The 4,253-nt window shown below is 38.3% G+C and overlaps 1 long non-coding RNA gene across 1 annotated transcript; it reads right to left on the reverse strand.

The window, feature by feature from the left end:
* Window positions 1-1,215: 1,215 nt before the first annotated feature.
* On the reverse strand, window positions 1,216-3,516 carry LOC129633683 (uncharacterized). Its single transcript, XR_008705216.1, has 3 exons — window positions 3,394-3,516; window positions 2,765-2,938; window positions 1,216-1,335 (listed from the first exon to the last, which is right to left on the reverse strand). It is a non-coding gene; the product is annotated as an uncharacterized LOC129633683 (long non-coding RNA).
* Window positions 3,517-4,253: the final 737 nt, after the last annotated feature.

A 4,253-nucleotide genomic window follows, 5' to 3' on the forward strand; every position in this document is an offset into this window, starting at 1 on the left:
GGCTTTATTTTTCTTTTTCTTCCAAATATTGTTCTTTTGTATACTTTTGTGCACTGTTCATCTCCTTAGCTCAGTTTTCTATTAGAGCACTTAGCTTCTAAAAGATTCAGTTTTGATGTGCGTGTCCAACTCTTTGGGACCCTGTGGACTGTAACTTTCCAGGCTCCTTTGTCCATGGGGTTTTCCAGGCAAGAATGCTGGAGCGGATTGCCATTTCCTCCTCCAGGGAATCTTCCCAACTCAGGGATCAAACCCCCGTCTCTCGCGTCTCCTCTGTTAGCAGGCGGACTCTTTACCACTGCGCCACCTGGGAAGCCCTGATGCGGGTATAGTGAATGCTTTTTGTGTTTATGCAGGCAAATCTATTGTTCATTTTTAGTTCTTGTTGTTAGTATCATGCATGCAAAGATACTCCATAACCAAAGTATATAACATTCTTGAGTAAATTTGTGGTTTTGTCACTTTTATCATGCATAATTTAAAATATATAATTGGCATCTATTTTTAAAAGGCACTATTTAAATCATGCAACTTTAATTCCATTGTTCAGGCTAATTGGGAATGGTCCAGTCTTTTTTTTTCCTTTGGCCAGATATTGTTTTAATGAGAATTATAAACAACCAAAACCATTTTTTTGCAAACCACCCTTTTTTTTTTTAAACAAATGATTTGGAAATCATTACAAATACTGTGTAAGATGTACACAGTACATCTTTGCCTTGTTTTGCAAAGCCAACAAATACAAGAACAAATTTTAAATATATGTGATTTGTTCAAGTTATTTGGGGTGGGGTGGGGTGGGTGGAGAGCCTGATTTTTTCCCCAGTATTTAAAAAATGAGTTTTTCCTAACCTTTCAAACAAAAAGTTTATGACAACTGGAGAAAAAAAGACACAGAGAGATAGACCATCTTATAGCTGCTTTAAGTGGTTTCTGATAATTCTTCCAATGTTACCTTTCCTTTCCAGAACTCATATCTTCACTAAATAGTTGAATTTAAAATATTTCTCTATTTATTTTTGGCTATGCTGGGCCTTCGTTGCTGCGTGTGGGCTTTCTCTAGTTGCAATGAGTTGGGGCTCCGTTTTATTGCAGTGCGTGGGCTTCTCATTGCAGTGGCTTTTCTTGTTGCAGAGCATGGGCTCTAGGGACGTGGGCTTCAGTGGTTGTGGTTCCTGGGCTCTAGAGCGAGGGCTCAGTAGCTGTGGCCCACAGGCTTAGTTGCCCTGCAGCATATGGAATCTTCCCGGATCAAGGATCGAACCCATGTTTCCTGTATTGGCAAACAGATTCTCCACTGCGCCACCATAGAAGTCCTAAAATATTTCTAATGAACTGATTAATGGGAGAAAAGAAAATGAATCAATTCAGAATTACATGAAACAACATAGTTATTTGCCTTTCTTGGTTTACTAATTTATTTTTTGGTAACAGCTTTATTGAGATATAATTCATAGAGCATACAGTTCATTTAAAGATTATACTTTAATGACTTTTAATATATTAACAGAGTTGTACAACTATCACCACAATCTTAGAACATTTTTATCACCCTGGAAAGAAATTCTATACCAATTTACCATTCACGCCCAGGTTCCTCCTTAGCCCTACACAATCACCAGTCTACTTCCTGTCTATACATAGTTGCCTATTCTGGAGATTTCATATAAATGGAATCATATACTCTGTGGTCCTTTGTGACTGACCTCTTTCACTAATTGTAATGTTTTTGAGGTTCATCCACATTTTAGAGTATATTGGTAATTCATTTCTTTGTTTACTAGGTGAGAAAAATAGCAAGAATTCATTTCTTTTTATTACTGAATAATACTCCATTGTGTGACTATATCACATTTTATCTATTCATCAGTTTTGGAATCATAGGTTTTTTTACATTTTTTGGTTATTATGAGTATTGCTGCTTTGTATACTCATGTATACATTTGTGTGGGGGGGAGGTGTGTGTGTGTGTGCTCAATCATCTCTGGTTCTTTGTGACCCCAAGGACTGGCGCCCACATCCATGGAATTCTCTGGGCAAGGATGCTGGAATGGGTTGCCATTTCCTACTCCAGGGGATCTTCCCAACCCAGGTATTAAAACAGCGTTTTTCCTGCATCTCCTGTATTGACAGGCAGATTCTTTACTGCTGTGCCACCCCAGAAGCCCATTTTTGTGTGGACGTATGTTTTAATTTCTCTTTATATATGTAGTAGTGTAATTGATGGGTCACATCTTGGTTTATTTTTAATCCATCTTTATACTATTCATTCATATTAGCAATACAGATTTTAAAAGAAGCCTGCTTTCCTATTAAGATCCCAATAAAAATGGGAACTGGATTGACTCTGAGTAAATGCATGTATATGAATGTTAGTTATCCTTGAAGTAGGTCTCACAGTTGGAGAGGATTTTGGCTTCCTTTCATCCCAGCAGGAAGAATCTCTTCTCTAAATTCCATTATGCCTAACACTAGGAAAGGCCACGTCTTTGATTCTGCACCCAAGAACCTTATATAATAACATCAGAGTCATATGGAATGAGAGAATCCAGGGTAAATTGTCTTCTGAGTCCAAAACAATCTAACAGCCTATTCTTTGATTAAAAAAGCAGTATATGCTCACTTCGGAAAATATACAATAAATTAAATAAGAATTGCCCTTAGAGTTAGCCACTCTTACTGCACTGGCCCGGTTTAGCTGCTGAGTTAGTGTATGTGGTAGACTCTGGCAAATTATACAAAGTGAAAAGTGAAAGTCACTCACTCATGTCCGACTCTTTGAGGCCCCATGGATTATACAGTCCATGGGATTCTCCAGGTCAGAACACTGGAGTGGGGGATCTTTCCCTTCTCTGGGGAATCTTCCCAACCCAGGGATCGATCCCAGGTCTTCTACATTGCAGGCGGATTTTTTACCAGCTGGGCCACCAGGGAAGCCCTAAAATTATACAAAAGGTATTATTAAAGAATCTTAGAGGATAATTTAAAATAACGTTTTTTTCCCTTACCATTGCTTTTCTAAAGCATTTTGCAGCCTTAGAAAGCCCTGTGTCTCGATACAACAGAGTAGAAGCTATCATTTGTTGAGCACACAAGTGTGTCAGTTACATTATATTTGTTAGTGCTAATTCTCACCATAACCTTGTAAAACATTTAGCATAAATGATTTAGAGGCAAACTTTCAATTATGTAGTTAAGAAAAACAAAGCTCAGAAAAGGTGAGTGTCTTGTGCCAAGAGACACAGCTCCAGTGCCACCGCTGCAGTGCAAGCCATTATCATCCCGTGCCTGGGGTCCCGTGGGAGCCCCCACACTTGTCCCTCTCTATCTCCTTTCCCCTTTACTGCTAGAATGTTTTCAATTTGTTGAAAACTACAGAATACTTGAAATCACCTGTAAGGAAAAGGCTCTATTTGATCTTTGATTACATCGGATCTTCTCAGTCACCACTAAAGCAGAGTTGAAATTCCTCATTGTGCTTTTGATGCTCATCTCTCCAACACTCTGTAAAGTGATAGATTGAGAAATGCAGAAAGTTCTTGACATATTGCGAAGTGCAGTCTTGGGTCTTTGATGTCAGATAAAAACCAGTGTGTATCCTTGCTCTGTTACCTAGCTATTCGTTCAACAATTGAGAATCAATACCTGTCAAGTTCTCAGGCTGATGCAATGAACAAGATAGACAGTGTCTCTGCTTTCATGGAACTAACTGCCTAGGGGATGAAGGCAGGAAACATTATTAGTCAGGTGTGTTATAGAAGAGCAAGGAATGATTAGGCCTTGTGTGAGATAGCTGTGGAACTGGAAATTACCAAATGATTTCCGATTTTGAGAGACTTGGATCAGCTGGCTTAGAATTAGGCGCAAGATAATAGATGCTCTGGAACAATCAATGCCATACATTAACCTTCAGAGGGAGTTTTCTGTGTTACTAAAAGGTTGTTCATTTGGTCTTGCTTCTTATCCATAAAGGAAACGACATCAATTAGCATTCATTGGCTAGATGAAAGCTTTTTATTGCTAAATAGAGGAGCAGATCATTAGAGCAGATTCCCAAACATGGTAGAGAAATAGCTCCATTTTGGTTTTAATTTATCTTCACATCCTAAAAGCATTATTTGGCAGTTTACAAATTACACATGGAAGTGAATTATATTTAATTTTGAATTTTTGACCGCTTTTGAGGTTCATAATTTCTTAATATCCCTTGATTGAAGTGGGAATAGTGGGAATAGTCTGGGAACAATTAAATT

The sequence above is a fragment of the Bubalus kerabau genome, chromosome 19 (genome assembly GCF_029407905.1).
Source record: "Bubalus kerabau isolate K-KA32 ecotype Philippines breed swamp buffalo chromosome 19, PCC_UOA_SB_1v2, whole genome shotgun sequence".
NCBI lineage: Eukaryota > Metazoa > Chordata > Mammalia > Artiodactyla > Bovidae > Bubalus > Bubalus kerabau.